Source organism: Zalophus californianus, chromosome 7, assembly GCF_009762305.2.
Source record: "Zalophus californianus isolate mZalCal1 chromosome 7, mZalCal1.pri.v2, whole genome shotgun sequence".
NCBI classification, from domain to species: domain Eukaryota; kingdom Metazoa; phylum Chordata; class Mammalia; order Carnivora; family Otariidae; genus Zalophus; species Zalophus californianus.
The window spans coordinates 120,567,223-120,580,862 of record NC_045601.1 but is presented as its reverse complement, the minus strand read 5'-3'; positions in this window follow the sequence as shown (position 1 = coordinate 120,580,862).

The window sequence follows — 13,640 nt, the reverse complement described above, 5'->3', positions numbered from 1 at the left end:
CCAAATGTTTCTATACCTGTTAGAAAATTAGAAAGTCAGGTAAGCAATAAGCAAAATATTACCAGTCATTCTTCTACCCACTGTTAATATTTTTGTAAATATCCTTGTAGATTTTACTTTTTATGTATATATAAATACATAATATTTGTGGGTTTTTTAAGAAACAAAAATCATAACCTGAATATTATTTATAATGATTTAAATTATTGAACTTTAACTTGTTGACAAAAATACTTCTGTGGGGGCAATATAGAGGAATATATAGGAATTTATGAGAGACCATTCTTGTGGCACCTCTTGATTTTTTTATTTAAGAATGCCTTCTTCTGAGTCTTCAATAGAAAGATTTTTGCCAATGTCAATACTAAATATTAAGTATTTTGAAAATACGTATTACCCCTTTTAGCTCATCACCTCCCTTTGGTATTGTAACTCCCAAGTGCCTCTCATTTTTATTCTATGTCAATTCCAATCTATTCTCTCATACCTGGCCTTTCAGAATGAGTGTTGTTTTGGCTGAATCCAGTTATTCCAATTTTTCTCTCTTCAATTTTAATGTCTGAAACTGTCAGTAGAACATCAGAGTTGTACTCTATTCTAAGGCTATGACTTAATAGTAAGCAACTACCATTTGTAGAATAGATTACAGATCAGGATAATTTAAATGTGTGAAGCTCCCTTGAGTGAGTGAATGCTGAGAATTGAATGGATTATTCATGTGCCTATCACCCCAATACTCCTAGAGCATTGTCTGTAACCTAGTCTCTATGTACTTTTAGGTAGGTGGTAATTTTAGGCCTTTTTTCTGCTCCATTGTCTTTCTTCATTTTCTTTTCTAATCCAGAGTCTTTTCACTTCCCTCTGTTCTTCTTCCTCCTAGATTTTGAGCTATCAGAAGTTGCTAATCAATGCCTAGTTCAAGGACTATTTTCTCCATAAAGTCTTTGTTCTTTCCCTTCAACTAGGCATAATGTATTACTCTTTCTTTCTGTCTTCTCAGAACATGTTTCTTAGTTCTATTGTAGTAGTTCTCTTATTTTTCTCTGTTATGATAATCTGTGAATTGTCTTATGAGTTCTACTAGTCCAGAAACTACCAGGCAACTAGGGCTTAATCTTCTGTATTTCCCTCTGCACTGACCCAGTGCCTAACACATGTATATTTTTATACTGAATAAATAAATAAAGGAATGAATAGGTGGTTGAATAAACATGTGATCTTGAAATCTAAGTCCCAAGATTGTGTCTTTTTTTCCTAAATAATTTTGTGGATTTGGAAACTGGAGGCTAAGCCCACACATTGGGTGCTCTAGGACCCTTATTCAAAGGAAACTTGAAAACTCAGTCACTGTAATAAGGGTTTGCTTCTATAGCCTTTGGATAGGAGAGTTTGTTATGAGAGATTTTACAGAACCACCATAAACAGTGAGTAAACAAGAACAAGGAAAACAAATGTGACAAGCGTGGGTCTGTTTATTTCCTTTATTTATGTTCTGTCTTCTGTCTTTAGATTAATTTCTATATCAGAAGCTTTGGAGGCAGTTGTGCTGGTTTTTAATTAAATATGAGTGAGTGAGTATGTGTGTGTGTGTGTGTGTGTGTGTGTGTATGCATGTGTGCACATTCCCTGATGTTGGACTGAAGAGCAAAAAATTTAATCACATAAACAATTAACAAGATTTCCCATGGTTTGAAATGCATTAACAGTCACTGACACCCCATATTTCATTGTGTTCCCTGGTTTGTAGATGCTACAGTTATAGATCTTCAAGTGGGAGGGTCCAGCTCACTGAGGTCAGATTGATTTATTCCCTCCCCAGTCTTCACTTAGTTTTTCATGAAGAAGCTCAGATGAATATGGACAAAGCAGCTCAGTGTTCCATATTGAGTGTAAAAGTCTCAGAATCTACTTCAAACACAAAAATCTAATTTTGTGCCATGTGGGTCTTTCATACTGTGAATTCCATGCTGTCCATTCAACTTCTTATTGGAGATGTCTGGTCAGGGGGAAGTCAAGGAAAGCCTGGTTGGGCTCAGTTCCTCAGCAACTTCAAGGCAGCAGGTTTCATTACCTGGAAAACCCAGGAGCCATACTTTATATGGAGAAGGGGACTGAACTCATTTCTGGGAGACCTATCTAGCCCTGACTTGTATTAATTTCTTATATTCTTGGGCCTTGTTAGATCTCAGTTTTCTACTTACTTACCTCATAGGATTATTTTAAGAACTGAAAGCTCCAAGCAGACCTCCAAATCTTGACTGGGTCCCTCATGAAATGTTTCTGTCATCATACACCTCCTGAATGGCCTCCAGGTGAAACTTTCCTTGAGGTACACTATTACTGAAGATTTACACTGGAGAGAAAAATACCACAAATACCCTTAAAATGTGTCCACAGAAGTCTGAAATTGGTGTTTCCTTTGGTTTAGATTTGTGCTGCTAGGTAGAAGGAGGGAAATGAATAGATCTCTGGATAGTTTTTGCTTCACTGATAGGATTCTACCAATGCTCCACTTATTAAAAATATGTAGATTGAGGTGCTAAGAGAAAATACCCTGTGCTAAGGGGAAACATTATTAATAATAAAGAAACACATTTTAGTTGGAAAACATCCCCTTAAGTCAGTACTACAAGTGGAAAGTGTTTCTCCACTGAGTGGAGAATATTTATTAGAAAATGTGAAGGCTCATGAAAAATCTGTCTTGTAGAGGCAGGAAAATAATCTCAAGCAAACATAAACTTGCAAGTAAAATGTTTTTATAGGACAAGTTGTGAGTCTAATATAGCTTCACTTTGCCTAATGGTTAGCTACATCAAAAGAAAAAAATCATAAATATAGTATGATTTCATTTGTTTTAGCTGAAGTACATTTTTCATGTCAAGCCCATAATGGGTTCTCAGAAGACAATGGGTGGAGCTGAAGTTTTAAAAGATAAAAAAAAAAAAGTCTAAATTGACCAAAACATAAAATACTGGAGGAAAGTAACATTTTTTTGTGTGTGTGCAGGATTCTTGAAAATATCAGTTCACAGAAAGTGCCTTGAACTGAAAATTGTACAAGTGGAAGAGAGAAGTTCAGAGTTAGAAAAGATGAGAAGGACTAAGAAAGGAGACCAAAGGTCACAGTGGCTTTTGTGGGGGTTTGCCTTCGAGAGGAACATGTGTTGAGGGAAATGAATACACAGCTACTCTGTCTCAATTGTTACTGTGGACAGAGCTTGGAAAGCTTTTCCTTCAAGAGCATCTTGGATATTTGTGTCATTTTCATGTGGAAGCCAGAAAAATGAGTAAGACCAGGGATACTGCCTGTTACCCTTAAAGAAAACTTTGCCAACAAGGCCAAGATTGATATTTGGTGCCCACAAATCCATATGCACCACTAGCATAGTCTCTAGATCAAATAAATCACCTCTCTGACCCATACCTGTCTTATCTTTCAAATTATATAGGTGTCACTGTGATTCATAAAATACAAACTCTTTGATAATCATTACTGAAGTCATAGTAAATTGTAGTCGTGTAGTTAAGCAATCAACACATTCTGAAAGTTTCAGATAATCACAAAAGGGGATGTCCTTAAAATTTCTGAGTTTTAAAGCAAGTTTATTGAATTCATAATGGTTAGAAATCATGTGCTCCAAAGCATGACATTATAAAGATGAATTCCTTCCTCAGAACAGGAAAAGTGCTTAGAGAACCCTGGCTGAGCTCTGTTGTGTATTGCAACAGTTGGCTGACAATGGCCCCACAGATCACTAATAGCTTTCCTTTTTGGACTGCAGATTTGGAAAGATTGGCTCTGAAGCATTTAGTAGAGAGAAAATCACACTGGAAAGCAAGAGAATGTTTGTTGTTGTTGTTGTTTTGTTTGTTTGTTTTTATGAAAAGTGTGGACTGTGATAGCAGCAAGAAACTAGCTGTGAGATGGAAGACATGTGTGGACCAGATCTAGGTTAAAGCAGAAAATACAGAGATCTGTCTGAGAAGCACCCCCAACAGTAGTAGCAAGTGGTAAACTCTCTCACCTGCCCCTTCCACCCTTCCCTAGGCAGAATGATGGTCCACAAAGATGTTCATATCCTAATCCCTGGAAACTGTGAATGTTACTTTACATGGCAAGAGGAACTTTGCCGATGGACTTAAGGACCCTAAAACAGGGAGATTATTCTGTATTATCCAGGTGGGCCCAATGTTATCACACAGATCCTTAACAGTAGAGAATCTTTTTTAGCTGTGGTCAGAGACAGAGATGCGCCAACAAAAGAAAGGTAAGAAAGATGTGATATTGCTGACTTTGAAGAAAGGAGGCATATAGCCAAGGGATGTCAGCAGTCTCTAGGACCCGCAAAAGGCAAAGAAATGGATTTTCCCATAAAGCCTTCAGAAAGGAATTAAGCCCTGCTAACAATTTGATTTTAGTGCATTGACCCCCATCTGAACCTCTGACATTCAAAACTGTAAGATCATAAATTTGTGTCCTAGTTTTTGGTAATTTGTTATGGTAGCAATAAGAAACAAATAAAAGCCCTAATCACCAGTTGGAGAGTGTTGGGGAAACTGTATCTTGAGGGCAATATTAAGCATGGTCCTTGAGGCCCAAGACTCCTGTAACACTTTTTGCCTCTGTGGAGCCCTTGAAGTGCTAACACTTGAGCAAATGTGTCCCAGCAGATCCAGCCTTATGAATTCTTTGCAGAGTGAGTTCAGAAGACTTGGATGGTGGGGCTTTGGAATTACTAATACTAACAGAAAGCCCATTTGATAAGTGTCCTTGATGAGGGCCTATAAGAAGTCTACATAAACAAGGGAACTTCAAAATGGGCAACTCCATTATTTCTTTAGGAACTGAGCCAATTTTTAAGAAACAATCATTTAAGAGAAAACATAATATTTGAAAAAAAAAAAACCACCCTAGAATAAACCTGGAACTATGCTATTTTCAGGTTATTAAATTTAATTGACCAGATTTATTTTAAGCCCCCCAAAACAACTCATTTATAGGAGTACTCTTTTTTATTATTATTATTATGTTATGTTAATCACCATACATTACATCATTAGTTTTTGATGTAGTGTTCCATGATTCATTGTTCGAGTAAAACACCCAGTGCTCCATGCAGTACATGTCCTCTTTAATACCCATTACCAGGCCAACCCATCCCCCCACCCCCTCCCCTCTAGAACCCTCAGTTTTTTTTCTCAAAGTCCATAGTCTCTCATGTTTCATCTCTCTCTCTGATTTCCACCCATTAATTTTTCCCTTCCTGCTATCTTCTTCTTTTCTTTTTTTTAACATATAATGTATTATTTGTTTCAGAGGTACAGATCTGTGATTCAACAGTCTTACAGTTCACAGCGCTCACCATAGCACATACCATCCCCAATGTCTATGACTCAGCCACCTCATCCCTCCCACCCCCCACCACTACAGCAACCCTCAGTTGGTTTCCTGAGATTAAGAATTCCTCATATCAGTGAGGTCATATGATACATGTCTTTCTCTGATTGACTTATTTTGCTCAGCGTAATACCTTCCAGTTCCATCCATGTCATTGTAAATGGCAAGATTTTATTCCTTTTGATGGCTACATAACATTCCATTGTATATATATACCACTTCGTCTTTATCCATTCATCTGTCGATGGACATCTTGGCTCTTTCCACAGTTTGGCTATTGTGGAAATTGCTGATATAAACATCGGGGTGCACGTACCCCTTTACATCCCTACATTTGTATCTTTGTGGTAAATACCCAGTAGTGCAATTGCTGGGTCGAATGGTACCTCTATTTTCAACTTTTTGAGAAACCTCCATACTGTTTTCCAGAGTGGCTACACCAGCTTGCATTCCCACAAACAGTGTAGGAGGGCTCGCCTTTTGCTGCATCCCCGCCAACATCTGTCATTTCCTGACTTGTTAATTTTAGCCATTCTGACTGGTGTGAGGTGGTATCTCATTGAGGTTTTGATTCGGATTTCCCTGATGCCAAGCGATGTTGAGCATTTTTTCATATGTCTGTTGGCCATTTGGATGTCTTCTTTGGAAAAATGTCTGTTCATGTCTTCTGCCCATTTCTTGATTGGATCGTTTGTTCTTTGGGTGATGAGTTTAAGGGTTCTTTATAGATTTTGGATACTAGCCCTTTATCTGAAATGTCATTTGCAAATATCTTCTCCCATTCTGCCAGTTGTCTTTTGGTTTTGTTGACTGTTTCTTTTGCTGTGCAAAAGCTTTTTATCTTGAAGAAGTCCCAGGAGTTCATTTTTGCCCTTTCTTCCCTTGCCTTTGGTGATGTTTCTAAGAAGAAGTGGCTGGGGCTGAAGTCGAAGAGGTTGCTGCCTGTGTTCTCCTTTAGGATTTTGACGGACTCCTGTCTCACATTTAGGTCTTTCAACAATTTTGAGTCTATTTTCGTTTGTGGTGTAAGGAAATGGTCCAGTTTCATTCTTTTGCATGTGGCTCTCCAATTTTCCCAACACCATTTGTTGAAGAGACTGTCTTTTTTCCATTGGATATTCTTTCCTGCTTTGTCAAAGATTAGTTGACCATAGAGTTGAGGGTCCACTTCTGGACTCTCTCTTCTGTTCCACTGATCGATGTGTCTGTTTTTGTGCCAGTACCATACTGTCTTGATGATCACAGCTTTCTAATAGAGCTGGAAATCCAGAATTGTGATGCCACCAGCTTTGCTTTTATTTTCAACATTCCTCTGGCTATTCAGGGTCTTTTCTGGTTCCATAAAAATTTAAGGATTATTTGTTCCATTTCTTTGAAAAAAGTGGATGGTCCTTTGATAGGGATTGCATTAAATATGTGGATTGCTCTAGGTAGAATTGACATCTTCACAATATTTGTTCTTCCAATCCATGAGCATGGAACGTTTTTCCATTTTTTTGTGCCTTCCTCAATTTCTTTCATGAGTATTTTATAGTTTTCTGAGTACAGATTCTTTGCCTCTTTGGTTAGATTTATTCCTAGGTATCTTATGGTTTTGGGTGCAATTGTAAATGGGACTGACTCCTTAATTCCTCTTTCTTCTTTCTTGTTGTTGATGTATAGGAATGCCACTGATTTCTGTGCATTGATTTTATATCCTGCCAATTTACTGAATTCCTGTATGAGTTCTAGCAGTTTTGGGGTGGAGTCTTTGGGTTTTCCACATAAAGTATCATATCATCTGCAAAGAGTGAGAGTTTGACTTCTCCTTTGCTGATTCGGATGCCTTTATGTCTTTTTGTTGTCTGATTGCTGTAGCTAGGAATTCTAATACTATGTTGAATAGCAGTGGTGATAGTGGACACCCTGCTGCGTTCCTGACCTTAGGGGGAAAGCTCTCAGTTTTTCTCCATTGAGAATGATATTCGCTGTGGGTTTTTCATAAATGGCTTTCATGATATTGAGGTATGTACCCTATATCCCTATACTTTGAAGAGTTTTGATCAAGAAAGGATGCTGTACTTTGTCAAATGCTTTTTCTGCATCTATTGAGAGGATCAGACGGTTCTTGTTCTTTCTGTTATTAATGTATTATATCATACTGATTGATTTGTGGATGTTGAAGCAACCTTGCAGCCCAGGGATAAATCCCCCTAGGTTGTGGTGAATAATCCTTTTAATGTACTGTTGGATCCTATTGGCTAATATTTTGGTGAAAATTTTTGCATCCATGTTCATCAAGAATATTGGTAATTCTCCTTTTTGATGGGGTTTTTGTCTGGTTTGGGGATCAAGGTAATGGTGGCCTCATAAAACGAGTTGGAAGTTTTCCCTCCATTTCTATTTCTTGGACAGTTTCAGAAGAATAGGTATTAATTCTTCTTTAAATGTTTAGTAGAATTCCCCTGGGAAGCCATCTGGCCCTGGGATTTTGTTTGTTGGGAGATTTTTGATGACTGCTTCAATTTCCTTAGTGGTTATAGGGCTGTTCAGGTTTTCTATTTCTTCCTGGTTCAGTTTTGGTAGTTGATCCATTTCTAGGAATGCATCCATTTCTTCCAGATTATCTAATTTGCTGGCATATAGTTGCTCATAATATATTCTTAGAATTGTTTGTATTTCTTTGGTGTTGGTTGTGATCTCTCCTCTTTCATTCATGATTTTATTGATTTGGGTCATTTTTTTTTTTGATAAGTCTGGCCAAGTGTTTATCAATCTTGTTAATTCTTACAAAAAACCAGCTCCTAGTTTTGTTGATCTGTTCTACCGTTCTTTTGGTTTCTGTTTCTTTGATTTCTGCTCTGATCATTATTATTTCTCTTCTCCTGCTGGTTAGGCTTTATTTGTTCTTCTTTCTCCAGCTCCTTTAGGTGTAGGGTTAGGTTGTGTATTTGAGACCTTTCCTGTTTCTTGAGAAAGGCTTGTATTGCTATATACTTTCCTCTTAGGACCACCTTTGCTGCATCCCAATGATTTTGAACAGTTGTGTTTTCATTTTCATTGGTTTCCATGAATTTTTTTAATTCTTCTTTTAATTCCTGGTTAACCCATTCATTCTTTAGTAGGATGCTTTTTAGCCTCTATGTATTTGAGTTCTTTCCGACTTTCCTCTTGTGATTGAGTTCTAGTTTCAAAGCATTGTGGTCTGAAAATATGCAGAGAATGATCTCAGTCTTTTGGTACTGGTTGAAACCTGATTTGTGAGCTAATATGTGATATATTCTGGAGAATGTTCCATGGGCACTAGAGAAGAATGTGTATTCTGTTGCTTTGGGATGGAATTTTCTGAATATATCTGTGAAGTCCATTTGGTCCATTGTGTCCTTCAAAGTCTTTATTTCCTTGTTGATCTTTTGCTTAGATGATCTGTCCATTTCAGTCAGGGGGGGTGTTAAAGTCCCCTACTATTATTGTATTGTTGTCGATGTGTTTCTTTGCTTTTGTTATTAATTGGCTGCTCCCAAGTTAGGGGCATAGATATCTAAAATTGTTAGATCTTCTTGTTGGATAGACCCTTCAAGTAGGATATAGTGTCCTTCCTCCTCTCTTATTATAGTCTTTGGTTTAAAATGTAATTTGTCCAATATAAGGATTGCCACCCAGCTTTCTTTTGGTGTCCATTGGCATGGTAAATGGTTTTCCACCCCCTCACTTTCAATCTGGGGGTGTCTTTGGGTCTAAAATGAGTCTCTTGCAGACAGCATATCGATAGGTCTTGTTTTTTTATCCAATCTGATACCCTGTGTCTTTTGATTGTAGCATTTAGCCCATTTCCATTTTGGGTAATTTTGAAAGATATGAATTTAGTGCCATTGTATTGCCTGTAAAGTGACTGTTACTGTACATTATCTGTGTTCCTTTTTGGTCTATGTTACTTTTAGGCCCTCTCTTTGCTTAGAGGACTCCTTTCAATATTTCTTGGAGGGCTGGTTTCGTGTTTGCAAATTCCTTTAGTTTTTGTTTGTCCTGGAAGCTTTTTATCTGTCCTATTTTCGGTGACAGCCCAGCTGGATATAATATTCTTGGCTGCATATTTTTCTCATTTAGTGCTCTAAATATATCATGCCAGTCCTTCCTGGCCTGCCAGGTCTCTGTGGATAGGTCTGTTGCCAGTCTAATGTTTCTACCATTGTCGGTTACAGATCTCTTCTCCCGAGCTGCTTTCAGGATTTTCTCTTTGTCTCTGAGACTTGTAAGGTTTACTATTAGATGTCGGGGTGTTGACCTATTTTTATTGATTTTGTGGGGAGTTCTCTGTGCCTCCTGGATTTTGATACCTGTTTCCTTCCCCAAATTTGGGACATTCTCTGCTGTAATTTGCTCCAATATACTTTCTGCCCCTCTCTCTCTTTCTTCTTCTTCTTCTGGGATCCCAATTATTCTAATGTTGTTTTGTCTTATGGTATCACTTATCTCTCCAATTCTGCCCTTGTGATCCAGTAGTTGTTTATCTCTCTTTTTCTCAGCTTCTTTATTTTCCATCATTTGGTCTTCTATATCACTAATTCTCTTTTCTGCCTCATTTATCCTAGCAGTTAGCGCCCCCATTTTTTATTGCACCTCATTAATAGAATTTTTATTTCGACTTGGTTAGATTTTAGTTCTTTTATTTCTCCAGAAAGGGTTTCTCTAATATCTTCCATGGTTTTTTCAGGCCCAGCTAGTATCTTTAAAATCATCATTCTGAACTCTAGTTCTGACATCTTACTAATATCCGTATTGATTAGGTCCCTGGCAGTCAGTACTGCCTCTTGTTCTTTTTATTGAGGTGATATTTTCCATCTTGTCATTTCGTCCAGAGGAGAACAGATGAATGACTGAACAAAATGCTAACAGGGTAAAAACGTCCTCAGTAAATATACACTGAAGAAATCAGAAGAGGCCTGAAACCGGGGGAAAAGAAAGGGAAAGAAAGAAAAAAAGAAAAAAAGAAAAAGATAAAAACAAACAAACAAATAAATAAACAATATGATCAAATATGATCAGGCTGGTGAATAGTTCAGTGCCACACACTAGATTTGGGGTGTATTTTGGTCCATTAGATGAAAGTGCCTCCCAAAATTTTAAAGAAAGAAAAGCTTATATATGTACAAAAATAATTGTAAATACAATGACGGGATGGAATATGGCTGTAAAGATGAAAATTATAAAAGATTTTATAAAACAATTTATAAGATAAGAAGTTGGTTGAAAAAAGAAAGAAAAGGATTAAAAAAAATAACAATAAAAAGGGAGAGAATGTGATCAGGCATCTGACGAGAACAAAGCCATACCCTAGAGTTTTAGGGTATATTTTGGTCTGTTAGAAGAAACTGTATCCCAAAATTTTAGAGAGAACAATTTATATATATATATATATATATATACCTAAGCTAAGGTAACTACTTTGAAGGGATAGAATATGACTCTAAAAATGAAAAATAAAAAAGAATTTTTTTAAAAGGGATTGATAAGATGTTCATTGAAAAAGGTTAAAAGAAAAATTAAAAAAAAGTTAAAAAAATAACTTTGAAAGATTAAAGAATCATGGTAAAAATGCCATGAATTCTATGTGCAGTATTCCCCTAGCGCAGGAGTTCTGCCGTTCTCAACAATAGGAAAACTTGGTCTTGGCTGGCTGTCTTGCTGATCTTCTGGGGGAGGGGACTGTTGCTGTGGTTCCCAAATGTCTTTGCCAGAGGTGGAATTACCCCGTCCTTGCTGGGTCCGTGGTAAGTAATCTGTTTGGGTTTGCTCTTGGGAGCATTTGTTCCCTGCAAGCTCTCCCTAGAGATTTGGAGGATGAGAGTGAAAATGGTGGCCTCCTAATCTCTGCCCCAGAGGAGCTGAGAACTCGTGTCCCCACTCCTCAGTGCTCCCACAGAGAAAAGCAATCAATCACTCCCGTCTCCCTGGCCTCCGGCCGCACTCCATGCTCACCCAGCCTGTGACTGAGCATTTCTATCTCTGGCACCTGATCCCTGTTTGGAGTCTCCAAACTCAGCAAATCTTTGTGGTGTGTTCCTGCGCTGCTCCTCCCCAGGCAGGAAGGGGAGTCTCCCCAGATCTGCCACTTGTTGGGTCCCTGCTGGAAGAGCAGTGGCTCAACTGTGCCACAGATCATGGTTTATGGCAACCCCAAGCTTAGAGCCCACTCCTCTGCTCTGTCTCTGCTGCTGGCTTCCCTGCTCTGATACCTGGGAGCTCTGCTGCATTCAGGTACCCCTGGTCTTTCTGTGACCCCGAGGGTCCTGAGACCACACTGTCCCCGTGAGGGTTCCACCCCCCACTTAGCCACTGGAGCAACATCCCTCAGTGGAGCAGACTTCTAAAAGTTCTGATTTTGTGCTCTGCTGCTCTATCACTTGCCAGTAGCGGCAGACCAAGGCCCCCTCCCCCACCATCTATTTTCCTGAATACCGCCTCAGATTCACTTCTCCACACATCCTACCTCCCAGAAAGTGGTCGCTTTTCTGTTCAGAGAGTTGCTGCTATTCTTTTCTTCAATCTCCTGTTGAGTTCATAGGTGTTCTGAATGGTTTGACCCCTATGTAGCTTAATTGCTGGGACCAGATGAAATTTAGGTCTCCTACTCCTCCACCATCTTGCTACTCTTCTTATAGGAGTACTCTTGTTACAGTACCTGTACATTTAAAGGTGGAACAAAATGTCTTTGTTTTTTCTTAGGGTGCACATGTTCTTTTGGTCTGCATATTTACTATATAATAAAAAACAAATTGTAGCTCATTTGCTCAAAGTACCAGAAACTAGGGTTTTATAGAACAGAAATGCACACAAAATATACACTTGGATGTTAAACAACTGTTTCTGCAGTGAGAATTTTCAGAGTTGACATTACTGTGTGTACTTTGTAGCCACTAGCCTGGGAACACAAAAGCAAGGAACTCATAGGTTTATGAAGCTGATTCTATACTATGTGATAAAACAAATCATAAGTATTGGAGAGAAAATGATGATAATGATTATTTAGTAGCACCTTATTGTAAACTGATGAGAAAAACAACCCCAAACCACAAAGCTAGCAAGTAGCAGGGCTACAAATAGATGGATGTCAAGTTTCTGCCCTGAGTTTCTGCTCTTTCTGCTTTTTGTGTCTCTGGATGAGTGAGGCATGGTCTCTGCCTCAAGACATTCCTGCAGTCTAGCACAGGAATCAAAGCAAAATAAAATGAAAAGGAGAGCAATCCACCACATGGGTCCTGAGAGCCAGGGTCAATTGGATCTAAGGAGTCTGGGAAAGTGGCTCTGAGAATTTCAATGACCTAGAACATGCCCAAAAAGAGGAAAGACTATACTACTTGTAGGACAGTTAGGATTGGGCAACTTGAGAAGAAGGTGGGAAACATTTGAGTACTAGGGAACAGGGAACTAGCATCCTGATGTAGGAAACTGAATGCCATGTTCAGTAGACAGTGAGAAAAATGACCAGGAAGGAGGGAAAGAGAGGAGCATAAGGAGGGAGGGAGGGAGAAGGAAGGCAAGTTGGTTGTGAGACAAGCATGAGAGAAAATGGGAAGAGGGGATTAAAGTCAAATTGTAGCAGGGTAGGGTTATTTTGTCAGCTGTGAATGAGTGGCAAGTGGTGTTGGAGGGAGGCCTGAGGCTAGTGTATATGTTCTATTTAATAATTCCTTCCATTTGCATAATACTTTTATATCCATAATTTGATGTGTTGGGAAAGAGAAGTGGACTGACAATAAGCATGGAAAAGGAGTGAAAGTAAGAGAGACCATCAAAGTTGAATGATTCAGTAAAACTCAAGGATCTGTCACTGACTGGATGTCAGAAGTGAGAGAGAACAGTAAGACTTAACAATTTGACCTAGATTCACTAACACCACCCTTCCCTGTTTTAAACCCCCTCCATAGGGATGCCTGGGTGGCTCAGTCAGTTAAGTGTCTGCCTTTGGCTCAGATCATGATCCTGGAGTCAGGGGATTGATCTTGGAGTCAGGGGATTGAAACCCACATTGGGGGGGGGGGGTCCCTGCTTAGCAGGGAGTCTGCTTCTCCCTCTGTCCTTCACCTCCCTCTCTCTCTCTCTTTCTCTCTCAAATAAATAAATAAAATCTTTTAAAAAATAAAATAACCCCCTCCACCAATCCTTTCATCTCTCTCTGACACAGAGCACTGATTTTTCAACTTCAAACTGCCCCTCCAAAAAGTCACAGGCAGACAAATGCTCCAGGGCCCCAGATCTCATGG